The sequence below is a fragment of the Cavia porcellus genome, unplaced genomic scaffold, assembly GCF_034190915.1.
Source record: "Cavia porcellus strain 051 isolate PalLab524CR breed Dunkin Hartley unplaced genomic scaffold, mCavPor4.1 scaffold_13, whole genome shotgun sequence".
Taxonomy (NCBI): domain Eukaryota; kingdom Metazoa; phylum Chordata; class Mammalia; order Rodentia; family Caviidae; genus Cavia; species Cavia porcellus.
The window spans coordinates 3,044,154-3,062,715 of NW_026947496.1; positions in this window are offsets into that span (position 1 = coordinate 3,044,154).

The window sequence follows — 18,562 nt, forward strand, 5'->3', positions numbered from 1 at the left end:
TCTGTGGAGTTAACATGTGACCAGAAAAGTGAATGTTTGAGAAATGGACAGCAATGACCCTTTCAGTCAAGTGATTGTGTTTTCCTTCTCTGTGGATTTGCAAGAACAGTTAGTTTTCAGCATATGAATCTACTATCCAAGAGTCCCAGTAGTGTTGTAAACAGAGTTAGGGTTACTCCAGAAAATCCATGGTGCTCCAAGAGCAAATCACACCTACTGGGCAGCATAAGGTTTCAAACACAAATAAGCAAAATCTGCTTTCCAGAAGACTGTTCTCAGTCTTCTGGAAACAAGTAAGCAAAATCTGCTTTCCAGAAGACTGTGGCAAAGAAGAGTTACAAAAACATAAATTGCTGGTAGATAAAGTTCGGTGAGATGGTGTAGAAAACCCCTGACTGGTGCAGGGCTGTCCCAGCCATATCCTCCAGTGCAACTGAGAAAAGGTTACAGGGAAGTTGATAAAATTGCTCTGGAACCAAGAGACTCTGCTGGAGATGGGGACCAAAGTGTCAGACAGGGGTGTGAAGCAAGGGGTGGAGCTCGTTGTTGGTGCAGAGCAAGTGCCCAGCCTTCACAGAAACCTCACTGCAGAGTGAGCCAGAGACAGCAGGATTAATCACGCTTAAGGATATTTAGTCTAAACAACAATACAGGACGTTCTCTTCACGGGCAGGTTTTTTTTTTTTTTTTGTTTTCTGCATTTACTATGCTCTCACCCCTGTCTTACCCTTCCTTTTCTCTCCATATATATATATATATAGTGTGTGTGTGTGTGTGGAAATGTGTATGTTTAAATCTACAAGTTTCCTTCTTCAGTATCATAATCTCTAACCTTTTTAGAGATTATGATATGTATCAACAGTAGGTTCTTAATGATATTTAATTTTCCTTTAATATTAGTTGAGTAGTTGGACGGGGTCACTTATTTTCTTAGTCCTCTCAGTTATACTGCATCTCTTACTTTCAACTTCTGGGCCCTCACTTCCATCCATTTCTCCATGTGTGCTTGCTCTTCTGTTTTACAGTTTCCTTTTGTATGTTACTCACTAAAAATACAAAATATCTCAGGATTACACTTAAGAAATTGAATCTAGACTTTTCCTAGCTAAAAGAAAACATGTTCTAGGAAAAAAAAACAAATCACTATTTGGATATGTGTTCTCCCATAGTCAACATGTTAAAGAGTTGGAAGCCAGCATCATGCCATGTAGAAATGTAAGAATTTTGTCTTATTTATGATCTCTGATGCCAGATCCAAGCAACTCCTCTCCACTCCAGTTTATTAGGCCTTTTTTCTCATTGGAAATGTCATCTTGTTACCTGATCTTATTATAGATATCTGTAGAGCTAGGAATTGAAGATTTATCCTAAGTGATAAGATCTTTGTGTATTCATTCAGGCAGTTGACATCCTCCTTCCATGCTCCAAGATCATTAATATTGTATCATCAATACATGAGACGGGTCTGGTAAAAACATCTGCAAAAAGCTACAATAGAATATTCTTTTAAAAATAATTTTGTAGAGAATTTATTCATTTCTCATGGCATAAAACAGGGCTTTGTCCTCTAAGAAAATGCCATGTGAAATTAATACATATTCACACAAGGAGTAAACCGTTGAAGTCAATGAATAGCTCTTTCTGATAAACACATAAATCCAAGAATGATACTTACTTATCTCTACTGCTACAATTCAGTGTCAAAACTAAGAATCCATATTAAGTTCCCTAGGTTCATTCTCTTACGTTACCCAGTAAAGCAGCCTATCTTCCAATCTTTATTATTCACGTGAAAACAAATTTGAGTGTACCTTACTTTGCATATTAAACATCTTAGTTTGTTCATGGGTACCATGTGCCCCAAGATTTTCCTTATTCTCTTAGCATAGTGCCAGATACCTGGAGAATTGCAGTGAACAATAAAATGCCTTACTCTGTCCAACCAGGAAGTAAGAATTCAAGAGCACAGTGGCCAAAAATTGCCTTAACAGAAACTGAATAATTTATCTTTTTCTGATAACTCTTATTAATTATTTCTTATTTCTATCTTTCTTTATAGTACTGAAAAAATGGTTCTATGCAGCCAATGAGTTCCAACCACCTCCTAAGTTTCACTTTTGTGCCTGAGAAACACGCTCTTCTTAGATGTGTCACTGACAAATGTGCTCCAGGCTGGCTCTGATATTACTGTTAACAGCCAACTATTGATTTCATGTGTCATCATTTCTACTGATACTCCTTCCATATAGTTTTAAATACTTGAGGTATGAAAATCAATGTTACCATCACACAGAACCTCTCAATTGTCTCTGTTCTACTGAAATGTGTTCCATATTTATAGATGTTCCCCTATAACTGAGCACTGAGCCAAAAATATACCACCTATAGTATTAATGCTTACAGTTATTCACTAGGGCAAATAGACTGAGCAATAAGAAAAATGGATTTGAAGTATGTGAACATAACAATACTCTGTTTTTGCCGGGAAGAAAGATTGGCTGCTGTCTTCATGGTAGTCTGGGACAAACTTACTGATATTCTGTACCAATTGATTAGGCTAAGACTTCCTGAAGAATATTGTTCTATGAGGGCATCAATGTACAGAAGGGCAATATACAGAATAAAACAGGTGCCAACAGCAGGAGGTGACCAATATAAACTTTCAATTCATTTCTTTTCTTTAAAGAAAAAAACAGTAACAAACAGTAAAAAAAAACAAAAACAGTATTAGTAGTGCTAATACAGAATTTTAAAAAAATCTTAACACTAAGAATTCACTAGTTGATAAGTTACATATTGTCATATTGGAAATAGTTGTTCAAGTTACAACATTAAAGCATAAATAGAGGACAGACACTCAAACAATGACAGTGCAAGGCATTTTGTTCAAAGATGCAACAAAAACTTAGTAACATGGTCATCTATCTTACGCACTTAACCGTGCATATAGTTATATCTTTTAGAGCACTTTCCCTCCCTTTCACTTTTACAAAATCTAATACACATTTTGGATTTTGTTACTCCTTCAGTTTTTATTATTGTTTACACAAGAGAGAAAATATGATATTTACAAATTTGAGTCTTTATTATTTCACTTATGAGGATAGTCTCGAGTTGCCTCCATTTACCTATAAAAGCCTCAAGATCCTCTTTTTTTACACCTGGGTAATATTCCATTGTATAAAAATACTACACATTTTTCATCCACTCTATGTTTCATCAGCATTTTGGTTGTTTCCAAGATTTAGGAATTACAAATTGCGTGACTATAAACATGGGTGCACATATATCACTGTGACATGAACTTTTCAGTTTTTCTGGGAAAATACCCAGGAGAGGAATGGCGGGTTGACTGGAACTTCAAATCCTAGTTTGTTGAGGAATCTCCAAACTAATTTCCATAGTGGCTGCACCAGTGTAAACCCCACCAAAAGTGGAGCAGTGTTCCTTTTTCCCCATAGCCTCTTCAACATTTGCTATCAGTTGATTTCTTCTTGGCAGCCATTCTTTCCGGAGTGACAGTACATTTCAATGCTGTTTTAATTTGAATTTCTCAAATGACCAATGATGTTGAACATTTCTTCATGTATTTATTTGTGATTTGTACATCTGCATCTGAGAAATGTGTGTTCATCTCGGATGTCCATTTCTTGAATGGGTCTTTGAATTTGAAGTGGCTTTTTTTTTGTTTGTTTGTTTGTGGTTTTTTTGTTGTTATTTATACATTCTGATATAAGTTCATTCTCTGCTGTACTACTGTCTGAAATTCCAATTTAGGGTTTTCATTTCACTGTGGTGGTTTCCTTTGAAGTGCAAAAACTTTATAATGACATGAGATTCCGCTGATTGATTCTTTACAGTAGTTCCAATGTGATTTGCATTTTGCTCATGAATTCTCAGTTTATGCCTAGGTCTCCAAGGATTCTACTTAACTTGTCTTCTAGTGGATTTAGTGGTTCTGTTTTAATATTTAGATTTTTGATCAATTTTGATTTTAGTTTAGTGAATGGTTTTAGACAATGCTTTATTTTCTCTCTTTGGCATGTGGAAAACCAATTTTTCCAAGACCATTTATTAAAGAGGCTATCCTTCTTCCAGTGGACATATATAGCCCCTTTGTCAAATATAAGGTGGATGACTGTATTTGTACTTGTGTTTGCATCTTCTAATCTGTTCCATTGTTTGTCAGGTCTATGTCTTTGCCAGTATAATGTTGATTTTTATTACTGTGGCTTTATCATATAGTTTCAAGTCAGGAATTGAGATGCTGCCTGCCTTGCCTTTTGGCCCAGAATTGCCTTTACTATTCTAGGTTTCTTTGGCTTCCAAATGACATTTAAGAGTGACTTCTCTAGATTTGTGAGGTATGCAAATGGTATTTTGGTTGGGATTGCATTAAACCTGTATAGCACCTGGGTAAACCTGTATAATATGGCCATTTTCACAGCATTGCTTCTTCCTAACCAAAAACCTGGAATACCTTCCATTTTCTAATATCCTCCTCAATCTCTTTTTGAGAGTAGTATAATTTTCAGTACATAGGTCTTTTACATTCTTGGTTAGGTTGATTAATAAGAATTTCATTTTTTATCTATTTTGAAACCTGTTAATTTTCTATTTCAGTGCACTACGTATATTAAGCGTGGGATAATTTCAGTCCCTTTACATTTACTTAAAATGTTTTATGTGTTTATATATGGTCTATTTTGGAGGACATCACATGTACAGCTGAGAAGAATTTGTAATTTGATGTGGTTGGGTGCAGCACTCTGTAAACATCTGCAAAGTCAGCTTGCTCACATGGATGATGTGACAATATGATATTAGTGTCACTTATTACATTTGCATTCTCGTGTGTTTGGTTTTTCATGTCCATTCATATTTGTCTTATATAGTTGGGTGCTCCTGTATTTGGTGCATATATATTTATAATTGTTAGTTCTTCTTTTTGAATTTTTCCACTAACAAGTATGTGGTGACCTTCTTTATCTCATTTGATCATTTTAGGTTTGAAGTTCACATTGTTTACAAACAGAGTAGCTACCTCTGCTTTTACCTGGTTTCCTGTTGCATGGAATACTGTTTGCCATCCTTTGACTTTTATCTATGACTTTCCTTTGGAGCCAGATGTGTTTCATATATAGAGAATATCGTGGTGTCTTGTTTCTTGATCCATTCTGTCAATCTGTTTCTTTTTATAGGGGACTTGAGACCATATACTTTGATGGATATAACTGATATGTGCTGGCTCAACTTTTTTTGTGTGAAGTTCTTGCTGTTGGTTCTCTGCTTTTCCCTTCGTATTTAATTACATGTACTGTCTTGTGGCTTCTTTCTGTTGTTGCTCTGGAAATTGCTTATATTTATATCTCCAACTAGTGTGTATTTCAGTACTCTTTCTATATTTGGTTTGGTGGACATGAATTACTTCAGTTGTTCTGTGTCATGAAAGTATCTTGTCTCTCCCTTAAATTTGAAAAAAAAAAAAAAACATTTTTTCAGGATACATCAACCTGAAAGTTGTTTTCTTTAAGGGCTTGAAAAAGTTCATGCCAAACTCATCTTAACTTGAGGGTTTGCGGTGAAACATCTGCTGTGATTCTAATGCACTTTCCTTGATAGATGAGTTGTGTTTTTACTCTGACAGCTTTTAGTACTGTTTTTATGTAGTATGTTTGTGATCCTAATTATTGTGTGGCTGAATGTAGACCTTTGCTGTTTGTGACTCTTTGCTCTTCTTATCTGTGTATCAGTTTTTTTGCACCTATTTGGGGAAATTTTCTGCTATCACTTCCTGGAGTGGTTGACTGATGTTATTTGTGTTGACTTCTGAATCTTAATTGATGTGTATTATTCTTATATTGTTACTCTTGGCATCATCTTGAAGCTCCTGGGTTGTCATTTGATGTTCCCTCGTTATTTTTAAAAGTTTTATCCTTTGATGATTCCTAACTGTGCTCCTGTCTTCTAGGTCCAGTATTCTGTCCTCAGCTTCATTTAATTGGTTTTTACAGCTTTCAGGAGAATTTTATATTTCTTAGATATCTCTTCATGCTCAATTTGTGGATTCTGCTTGTTTCCATTTTGTTCATTCAAGGTTTCAATCAATTTCTCATGCTCCTGTACTTTTTTTTTAAAAAAGTATTTTTCTTTCCTAGCTATGTGGAGCAACTCTTTTACTAAGGTTGTTATTTCTGTCTTTACATGAGAAACTATTTCTAATTTGATTTCCCCTAAAGCTTCATGGATTTGTTTCTTTATTTCACTTGCTATATTTTCAGAGATTTCTCTCAAAGGACGTTTATAGTCCTCTATTTCCGTGTCACCTATGTTTGCTCCTCATGGACTAGATGTCTGAGATTGCATTTTGTTCTTTCATTTTGTCATTTTCACTTTATGTGGTATATTTGGTCTTTTGATCCCACTAATCTCAACTATCAGTAATGTATATCTTAGGGTCCTACTGTGTGGTCATGTTTGTCCATTTGCTGGTTACCACAATGGAGAGGTTGACCAGTCACCTTAATTCTTCCTGCAGTGCTGGTGAAGTGAGTCCCATATTCTTTCTTGGCTGACTAGCCTAGGAGAATTGAGTTAAGTTACTCCTTAGTTCCTGCTGTACTATGTCTTCAGATTGTTCCATGGCACAAGATCTACATGTCTATAGTGTTTGTCTTGGCTGAATCACTAATGTGTCCTGGGTGTCTCATAAGTTGTTTTAATTTTCTCCAAGTTGGGAAGGTCTTATTGGTACACTCCTGAACTTGCCAGATGTTCTCTGTGTGGTGGAAGGAGTCACCCACACACATGTCAAGAATTTCAAAGTTGTAATGTTGCAAGAAACTTTGCTCTTGCTCCTATTAATCCAGTGAAGACCTCTATTTTACAGGAAAACTCATCACAATGATTGGAGCCTGTTGAGGTCTTCTGTTTTGGTGAGGGGTTACTAAATCGCCCATCCAGCTAGCCTGGTTAATCCACTGTGGTCCAAGGTTCTAAGTAGAGTACTGACAGGTACTCTACAGCAGTTTTTGTCCAGGATGCTGAGGGCATCCTTGAATGTAGCAGGCTGAGAGTGGGTCATGCAGGAAGCTTTATGCCCTTGCATGCCTGTGGACATAGACCATCAGAACCTGAGGCCAGTGACCAGCACCCTCTATCTCTTTTTAGAAACTGAGTTCATCTTGGCTGAAATCACATAGATTTTCAAATTCCATACATTACTGGTAGTAAGCTAGTGATACTGATGCTGCTGTACATTAGCAAAAAGTCTTTCTCACACTGTGTTATGTTTGCCAATGCCCAAGGTATATGACCAACTCATTGTGAGTTCCATTCACAAATGCAACTATTTTTAACAACTGGGAACTCTGGGACACCAACCACATTGTTATAAAATAGCTGTAGCACCATCATATTGTTCTGTATGCACCATCCTCTTGGGTAACCTAATTGATATGTTAACCATTGCTCCCCTCTGCAAAGTACCATAAATTCCTGGGAATCTAACCTGATTGATATGTTAACCATTGTTCCCCTCTGCAAAGGATTGTAAATTCCTGTGAAACTTCTCTGTCATCAAGCAAAAGGAAACGAAAGTCTTCTTAATTGTACTTTCTATAAAAGTCTGTCAAAATTTTAAGCAGGTTACCTAGCTTTGCAAGCTCCAACTGCGCTGTGTCCCTTGTGCCAAGTTAAATAAACAGCACTCCTTTTTCTTCAAAAGATGTCTTGTCCCATTTTTGGGCACAGTTGTGTGGAGCTTGTTTTGGGGGTACCACATTTGGGGGCTTATCTGGGATTTCCAGGGACCCCTCCCCAAATTGTTTTTTCACTGGTCAATCCATCATACATCTGTAAGTATTTGGGACTTTTGCCTGTTTGTAATTTGGGTGCACACATATGTAACTGCAGATGGAATGGGACACCTTCCAGGGGCTTTTCTTCCACTTGTAATTTAGAGCTTTTGCCATTCATAACTTGGAGCTTTTTGCCAATTTATGATTTGGGCTTTTTGCCCATCTGTGATTTAGGCTTCTCACCGATTTGTGGTTTTGGGCCCATTTGTGCTTCGTGGCTTCTTATCCATTTGTGCTTTGGGGCCCTTTTGTGCTATGGGGACATTTGTGCTTTGGGGCCCATTTGTGCTTTGGCACCCGTTTGTGCTTTGGGGCCCATTTGTACTTTGGGGCCCATTTGTGCTTTGGGGCTTCTTGCTCATTTGTCTTTATGTTCAGTGTTTTTGTACTTTGCAGTTGTCCATCTGTTTGAATCTGTTACTAATGTTGGGATTTTTTTTTTGCCCATTTGAATTTGTTGAATTTGTTACTAACTTAGGGGCTCGTTGCCCATTTCTGTTGCAGAATCCATGTGGCTTTTTGGACTCAGGGTTCATAATGAAAATTTTTTCCTTTAGCTCACCAAACTGTGGACACAAAAACCTTTATTTATGTCTTTAATATTGGTCTTTTGTGGCACCTCATTTAATATTTTAGTCCTCAGTTGATTACTTGCAACCTCGAAATGCCTTTAAAGGTATTTTTCTTTCTGTTTAAAATGTAACTATATATATATATATATATATATATATATATATATATATATATCAGTTTTAAAAATTATATCAACTTTACCAAGTGAAACCAGGTCATGCTGTAATTGAGCCAGTTAAGAAAGTTACAGTTTTTGAAGTGTAGCATTTTAAGATGGTAAAAAGACATAAAATGATTAAATATGTTTTAGACTACTACAAGAAAGTCATTTCAAGGATTTTGTTAAAGATTTTAGTGTTGCCTAAAATGCGAGAGAGGAGGTAATTGACTGGTAATAAAAAAAAGAGAAAAAGAAAAAGACGGACAACAAAGTGGTTTTGTCTTAAAGTAAAAAAAGTCTGGATTGCCAGAATGTGAAAGAGAAAATGCTTTCTGTGGCATGACTATTGTTGGGGCTCTTAGCGAGCTTTATGTTGCAAATCAAGAACAATGAGCCCAGCTGGATAATTTACATACTGTGAGTTTGGCCAGAAGGAAAAGTTTGGCCAGGAGTGGTGTACATTGTAAGGAGAGTTGAGATTTTGATTGCTAAGCAGAAACAGAGAGCTAAGAAAGATGGCCCTGGGGCATCCCAGGAATTTGGGGTTCCCCACTTAATGGAACAATTGGTCTTGTGCTGACTAAAGCTGATGTAAATTAAAAAAAAATAACTATTGTGCCTAGTGTGTTTGATGATTTTCGAGATAAAATACAAATTCTTGAATGTGCTGTGGACATCTGGCAGATTATGTGGTGCAATTAATTTTGTTGCCTATGGAAAGTCCTCTTTTTTTAAGTATATAATTTCAATAGAACAATGGCCTGCCATGTGGCACCCTGGGACAAAAAAGCAATGTGCCATTCAGAAGAAACCTGTCCTCTGATCCAGAATATGAGAGCCATGTTTTCCTTTTGTCCCACCCCAATTGGACAGCCAGAGGTAAAGAGGTTCTCAATCGGTATTGCTAGTTGTTCTCAGTAGCCATTAAGGGTATCCCAGAAAACCCACCAATTTGTTCAAGGTAGAAGAGGTGAGACAATTGGCTAATAAGCCTCCTTCGGGGTTTTCTGAAAATATTGCAAAAGGTTTATCACTTTTATAAACCAGTAGCACCTAAAAATGTAAGGGCCATTAATATTGCCTTTGTAACCCAGTCGGCTGCTGGTATTAAGCAAAATTGCAAAAGTTTGAGGGATTTAAGGGAATTCTCCTCAGTCAGTTAACAGAGATTGCTTAAAATGTATTTGACAACCAGGAGGACCATAAAGACCAAAAGCCAACAAAGTCACCCAGCCCAATGCGAAGTCTCATCTTCCCCTAGATAAAGATCAATGTGCTTATTGCTAAGAGAAGGGGCACTGATGAAAGGACTCTCTGAAGATCTTCTGTGGGCTTTAGAGGATCTGGGCTATAGGGTCTCTGCAAAAAGTCCAAACTATGCCAAAAGTATGTGACCTAATTAGGTTACCAAATCCATAAAGGAAAATGAACTCTTTTCTCCCAACAGATGCAAGCTATCCAACAGGTTCCAGTACCTGTGACTAAAAAGCAAATGTGAGAATTTCTAAGAGCCATAGGACTGACCCAAAGTTTGAGACCCTGGCAGAAGCCTGTTGCCTGTCTTTCCAAGAGACTTGATAAGGTGGCATCTAGATGGCCACCTTGTCTGAGGGTGATTTCCTCAGTGGCCCTCCTGGTAGAGAAGGCTCAAAAATTAACTTTTGGATGGAAACTCTTAATTGTCCCCTCCTATTCACTGGAGACTCTCATTAAGGCTCTCCGGGACTGATGGCTGCCCCACTCCTGAGTCAGGCTTTATCAGGCTTTACTTCTGGATCCAACTACTATGAGTTTTAAGGGGACAGTGGCTTTCAATCCCACTACCCTGCTGCCTGCTGATGACCCCTCTTTGCCCCTCCATGACTGTATTGATGACCAGAATTGATAGATGAGCCACTATTCGAAGTTCCTTTTTATTTCTCTGATAGAAGCAGTTACATTTATCAAGGTAAGTGAGTCACAGGAACTGCCATTACCACAGACTCTCAGATTCTATGGGAATGATCCCTGGACTCAGAAACATCGGCCCAGTTGGCTAAATTCTTTGCCCTAACTGAGGCTCTCAAGTTCTCAGAATATACATTTGCTACTGCCCATGCTCATGGCCATTTATCAAGAATGGTGTTTATTGACTTCTGAGGGCCAGAAGATTAAAAATGCTCCCCAAATTTTGGGCTTGTTGGCTGCCATCTGGATGCCAAGGAAAGTGGCTAGTATCCACTGTAGAGCCCATTGTGCAATAGATGTCCTTGTTATATAAAGAAATAATTTGGCAGACACCACTGCTTGAAAGGCAGCCATAAATCACTGGGCATTGAGATAGCCCAGACATTACTGCTGATCCCACCTACTGTTTCAGAGCTCATTTGCATGTGAAAAGATTTGCCTCTGGTGGCTCAACTTTGAGCAAAGCCTAGTAATCCCGGGGTTAATACCAAATCTTACCAAGTCTGTGAGCCTCAAATGCTCTCCACATTAATTAGTGAGCCCAAAGTGACTGCAACAAACAGAAAGCATATGCTACTGTGGGAACATGCCTGGAGAACACTGGAAAGTAGATTTCACAAAAATGGGAAAGCCTGGATTTCTAGGGAATAAGTACTTGTTAGTAATGATAGATATTTCTCACTGGATTAGTCGAAGCTTTAACCACAAAATCAGTCAGTTTCTCTGATTTGGCCTCCCCTTATCCATGAGATCCCAAAATGGCGTGGCTTTTATAGCCCAGATAACACAATAACTAACCTAATTTTGCAGACCAGTTGGAAACTCTGTTGTGCTTACCAGCCTAAAGTTCAGGACACGTAAAAAGCATAAACCAGACTTTAAAAATGGTAACAACTAAGATAGCCTTAAGCACTGGTGAGAACTGGGTGAGCATCCTTCTTTTTGCCCTCTTGCACGTGCGATGTGTGTCCTATGTTGCAAGTATTTCCCCTTTCAAGGCTTTCTATGTGACACCCCCTCTTTTTATCCCTACGATTTCTGAGGATAAATTAGCTGATTTAGCTAATCAAGATCTTATTAAGTCCCTCCAGGCCCTTCAGCCAGTTCTGACTTCCATCCACTGGTTATTCCACCAACAACATCCTCCACCTGCAGCCCACTGAGAACAAATGCCCTGCAGTAGAGCCTGGGACACTAGTCCTCATCAAGACACATCACCATGAATCTCCTGAGCTGCAATGGGAAGGTCCCTTACACTGTGGTCCTCAGCACTCCAACTGCTGTCAAAGTCACTAAAAAGCCCACCTGGATTCATCGTACCCACTTCAAGCCAGTCCTGGCCTATGATGTGATGAACCTACAGATAAGTGGACTGTTGTACCCTCCAAGGACCTTTAATGCTTAAGTTTGCCAAATGTATCTGATAATCTTGTTCTTATGTGTTCTCAATTATGGAGACCCCAAGGATCAATATCTTTTCCAGGAGACCCTGTATTCCTACACTGTCAACCCGTGTAATCTTGTGACTTTTGGATTCTTTAAGTTCATTGGCTGAGATGGTTTTACAAAACCAGTGGAATCTGGATCTCCTGTTCCTAAAAGAAGGAAAACTGTGTCTGGCTTTAGGAAAAAAATGTTGCTTGTATGCCATTCATTCTAGAATCATCAGTCAGAGCATGGCTAACCTCAAAAAGCAATTGAAAGAACAAGCCAGGCAGGCAGAACAGAGCTAGTTTAAATGTTTGTTTCTTTCTTCCTTTGGTTAACAGCTTTAATAACGGTGACTTCAGGACCTTTGTTAATCTTCCTATTGGGTCTTGTATTATAAACAGATTGGTAAACTATGTCAAAATCGGGTTCAAAGTATAAAGCTCATGATTTTAAAGACACAAGGTTATAAACAGATACCTATGTCTGGAAACCCCATGAGCCAATGGTTTGGATCAATGACAAAAATCAGTGGGGAATGCTGTATACTAGCAAAAAGAACTTCATCACCCTATGTTATGTTTGCCAATGTCCAAGTTACATGACCAAATGACTTGTCAATTCCCTTCTCAAACACAATTATTTTTAACAACTGGACACCCTGGGGCACCGAGGACATTGTTATAGTTGTAGTGCCATTGTACTGTTCTGTATGTACCATCTTCCTGGGAAACCTAATTGATACATTAATTATTGATCCCCTCTGCAAAGGACTGCAAATTCCTGGGCATCTGATCTAACAGATATGTTAATCACTGCTCCCCTCTGCAAAGAATTGTAAATTCCTGTGAAATTTCTCTGTCTTCAAGCAAAGGGAAACAAAGGCCTTCTTAAGTGTACTTTCTGTGAAAGTCTGTCAAATTTTTAAGGGAGTTACACAGCCTTGCAAACTCCAACTGCACTGTGTCCCTGGTCCTAGGATAAAAAACCGCACTCCTTTTTCTTCAAAAAGCCTGTCTTGTCCAATTTTGGGCCCCATTTTGGGGGGCTCTTTTTGGGTACAACAGTGCCACAGAGGGCTGTTTGCTATCATTGAAACCTAAAAGTTTTGCCATTGCAACCATATATCATACCACAATTGGAACTGAGAATATTGTACTGAAAATCTGGGTCACATTGGTTACAGTTGTGAGCACAAAGTGGATACTGTTACAGAGGAGAGAAAGATAACTCTAAAGACATTAGTCTGATATTTTGAAAACAAGCTATTGACCACAAAAGCAAAATAAAGGATAGATCTCTTGCAAGTAGGAAAATATCCAGGAGATCAAAGGTCAGGGAAAGTTGGAGGTAAAGGGGATGTAAGAATTGAGATCTGCCATGTACAGATACTAAAGTGACAAAATTAAGGTAGATATTTTATATCATAAACAGCAGTTAAGCAGAGAAACAACTAAAATGTGAACGGGGATGGAAGGTTGAAACAGACAAGGGGAGGTAGGAGGGCAGGAAAAAGGACTGGAATAGAAAGAGCCCAGTTGTGTACATGCACCCATTCTCCAGTGAACATATACTTTACTTCCTGCTCCCATGTCCTAATGCAATAAAGTTTAAAATGAAAAACCCTAAGCCTTTATTCTGACTTTATGCAATACCTACATGACATATTGAAAATTCAAGCATACTTATTGTTTACTTTATTTTCAGCTTTGCTACTACAGAGATGTAAATTAGTGAAAAGAGGAAATGGATAACTTTCTAGGAGTAAAGCCCCCTTTTGGATTGAAAAGCAGAGTGCTCTGGACAGGCAGGAGACAGAGTCTATGCAGCACAGGCAGTGTTGAAAGCTGAGGAGGGACCACTCCTGAGACCACACTGGAGTGCTGAAACAGGAGCAGAAAGATTAATGTCCTTGTTTATTTTCTGGGCCCAAATGTGCCCCCAACTCAGGGGAACAATATGAAATTCAATGTCTGTGCTTCAAAAGTAAGGAGAAAATGAAATACTTGCCAGTATTATGTTTTTCATTGTTTCAAAAATGTTATAAAATATATGCTAATACATTTATTTGATGCTACTTTCTTTTGACTGAAAAATGTTATATACATTTGCTCTTTCTATTTATAAAGTCATCTGTTTTGTTTATGAATTGTATTGTAAGTAACTTTTAAGCCATTGATATATATTATGTTACAGTGTTTGTAAACTATTTTTATTCTTTACTTTTTTATTATGAATTTGTTAACATTTTCAAAAAGTAAGAACAGCTTTTATATTTTCTTCATTAATATCCATTTGTTTTACATTAAAAAAACTTTAAATATATGGAATTTGCCAGAAATTACTTCTTTTGGGTAATTATTCACTACTCATACACTCATCATCTGCTTCCTCTGAGAGAAGATCAGTGGTAGTGTAAGGGAACACTCTGTCTGTGGCTCTGGGGCACAGAGGAGCTGTCAAAAGAGTGGATGCATGGAACATGTTTCAAAAACACTTTTATATTTATCTTAATCAGAAATACACATTCTAAAACTGCTAGTGGGATATGTGGTTCTGGTTTCATCCATTTATTCTATCAGAAAATTCCTGAATAATAACTTATATTATAGTTTTCCAGATATAAATGTTACAATGAACTCTTTGGCAAAACAAGGACTACTTACAAATATTTTTCATGTATTATCAAAACATTGCATTATCAAGTCACTAAAAATATGATAAATATGTCTGTTTCTACCAAAAAATGAGGTCCAGTAATATTACTATAAATATTGCTATTTAGGGAAAAATACTAAGAAAAACTACCAAAAATGAGGCCCAGTAATACTACTATAAATATGTTCATTTATGGAAAAACTCTAAAAAAAATTAAGTCTAAGCTATAAGTTTGAAAGCTATGGCCCAATTCTCTAATGATAAGAAAGCTCTCATGTAAAAGTCCATATTCCAGTGTAAAAATTTACTTTTCTGTTTGGGGTCCTGATATCAACCATTGGTCCTCTATCAGCTAAATCATCAGTTATAAAATATTTGATACAGCTTCTAGGATTTTGTGATGCTTTGGAATTCTTTTGGAGGAACAAATGGTTATGTAGGTTGAAAGAGTACCATGGATAAACAGAGAACAGTAGCAGACAACTTGTATATTTTTTACTAAGTGGCATGCATTGTTTCAACTTCTACCAGTAAAACACTGAACATTCTCAAGATGTCCCGCAAGATGATTTCATTCTTTTCATTCCAGAGAAGGCAAAACTGAGAACAGGTATATCAGACCAGCTCTGTAAGGTCCCAAAGGTAGTCAATAAAATCTCTAAGACTGTGATACTTTAGAGTTCAATTGGATAAAAGAATGTTTTTCTAGGTTCAAAGAGTACCATGGATAAACAGAGAATAGTAGCAGACAACTTGTATATTTTTTACTAAGTGACATACATTATGTCAAACTTCTGTCGTACTAACACTGAACATTCTCAAGATGTCCTGAAAGATGGTTTCATTCTTTTTATTCTAGACAACGCAAACTTAGAACAGAAAGGTCAGATCAGCTCTGTAAAGCCTCAAAGGTAGTCAAACACACATAAGGGGCTCTGTGCTCATCCCTGAGCCTGCTTCCTGTCGTCCTGGCAGATTCCTGTCATCCTGCCTTTAAAGGCAAACAGCAACTGCACTTGAGGGCAGAATTCAGTCCTGTTTAAACACTTTGCCTATTTCATAGGCCTGCTAGGAGGGTTTCTTCCCGTAGGCCTTTGGGTGGCTGCTTCCCTCTCATCCTTCAGGCATCATGTGAAACCCAGGGCTCAGCCTTGATGCCTCTATTGAATGTCACCACTATGCACAGCCAACTCTGCTTTTCTTCCTGACATGCACAATACTGTCAAAATATCTAACTGATTTGTTTAGAGTCGGCATTAGAAAAATGTGCCGGAGGTTTCTAAATGCTAAATATGTCTGATAAGGTTGTCCTTAGCCTTGCTCACACAGATACAAAATTCTCATTTTAGTAGCTATGAACTGACCACTTCATTCTTTTTTTATTCTTTTGTAGTTTTTTATCACCACAATTGTATGTGGTCTTCCTGTTTTTCTTATCCTCTCATGTATCATCTGCTCTCACATTCTTCAGACCTAAGGAGTCATTGCGCTTCCTGCTTACTGTTTGTTAACTCCTCTCAAGGGCTCTGCCCTTATTCAAATGCACAAGATCCTTTTTCTCCATACCCACAATTCCACCAGCAGGAGGAGGCTGAGCACAGTGAGGACAGGTAGCTCTTCTGTGTGATCTACCACCAAAGAGCTGGTTCTCCTCAGGAGCTGTAGAAAAAGTTGGGAAAAACTTTAGATCTAATATTATTCTGAATCCTTCACATCCCAGTAAAGCCTCTTCTGATTTAAACAGATACAGGATGCTTTTGCCATTTATGTTTTTTTTTAACATTCATTGAAATTTTCTGCACATACAGAATTAAGTACATGATTACAGATTTAAGTAAAGTTAGAATAAATAAATTTTCTTTCTGTGTTAGAACATCTCTCTGTGTCCCTCTGTTTTTGTCTATCAGTGACTCTTTCTCTCTCTGTCTCTCTCTCTTATATATATCAGCTCAATTTTACAGATCTCAATTGCTTTGCATAAATACAAACATTATATTAGAAGATACAATCACAACTACAAACACATGCAACCACCTTATCTTTGAAGAACCCAAACAAGTTCACTGGAGGAACCACAGTCTCTTTAATAAATGGTGGTGGAAAAACTGGCTCTCCATTTGCTGAAAACTAAAACTAGACCCATGCTATCATCATGTACTAAATTAAAATGTAAATGGTTTAAAGATCTTAATAGTAAAACAGGCACACTAAATCTATTGGAAGAAAAATTGGGTAGAAACTTTGAAGATATAGGGGTAGGTAGAGAATTCATGAACAGAATTCAAACTGCATGGGAAATACTTCCCAGAATCAATAACTGGTACCACCTCTTATTAAAAAGATTCTGCAGTCAAAAGAAATCTCCAGCATAGTGAAAAGAAAACCCACAAACTGGGAAAAATCTTAGTGAACTCTCCCTCAGACAAAAGACTTCTGTATAAAACTAACAAAGAATTAAAAGAAATTAGATCCTCAAAATTCAAAAATTCAATCCAAAAATGGGCATCTGAGATGAATACACAATTCTCAAATGAAGAAATACAAATGGTAAATAAATACGTGAAATAATGTTCATCATCATTGGTCATTAGAGAAATGTAAATTAAAAGCACACTGAGATTCCATCTGACTCCTGAAAGAATGGCTCGGATCAAGAAAACCATCAACAAAAATGCTGGAGAGGCTGTGGGGAAAAAGGAACTCTACTGCACTATTGGTGGGAGTGTAGACTGGGGCAATCATTATGGAAATCAGTCTTAATATTTCTCAAAAATCTGGGATTGGAAATCCCATTTGTTCCAGCTATTCCACTTCTAGGCATATTCCCAGAAGAACTGAAAGCATCATACCACAGTGGTATATGTGCACCTATGTTTGTATCAGTACAATTTGTAATTGCCAGATTTTGGAAACAATCCAAGTGTCCATCAACTGAGGAATGGATAAAAAGTTGTGGTATTTTTATACCATGGAGTACTACTCAGCTACAAAGAAGGATCACATTGGGATATTTATAAATAAATGGATGCAACTTGAGACCATACTCAAAAGTGAAATAAATCAAACCCACATGTATGAATACTGATTAGTTTCCCTACTGTAAGAAATAATTCAAATATGTAAAAGAATGTGGTAATCATGATTCCCCATTATGTGGCTTTGAAGCCTTATAAATTTTTCACTCATTAATTGGAATGACTGTATTCTGGTCTGTTTGATATTATTGCCTGTAATGAAATGAACAGCTATTTTGAAGAAAACAAGACATGATAATAGCTAGTGCTGATTTAATACCATCTTGTTTGTTTTGAAGTCCCACCAAACTGTTGCTCTTCTGTCTCCATTTATTTTATCATGTTGTATCTTACTGGATTTTAATATATGTAATAGCATAAACAAAAATTTTTATAGGCAAAGAGATTATGTAGAAACCATTGTTTGTTTTCTGTTAGCTGGTTCTAAATACCCCATAATACTTTCATCCTCTTGAATGTTTCACATTGTCTTGATATGTTTGATGCTATAGTATACAAAGTTATATTCAAATATTTCAAGGAAAGAGACACTATGGTAACTAGTATTAAGTCGGGCTGTTTGGTGGTGAAGCACCGGTTGCTGAAATTGTCGTGCTTTGACCTGTATTGTTATTTTGTTATGCCCTCTTTTTATCTCAGTCTCCCACTTATTCATAAAAAAATTATTTATTTTTATTATTTTTTAATTAAGGGAAAAATTCCAAAGTTAGCAGAATATGTTATAGTAACTTTTTGATTTCCTATTATCTTGATTTGATGTCCTGTATTATTCCCTCTATCTTGTTTTGACTGATTTTACTTTGTTCTGTTTTGTTTGATAGTATGAAGTTTGACAGTATAGGCAACTAATTTGCAGGCAATAAGTTTCTCTATGATGTTAATTATGGTTTGACTATTATCTT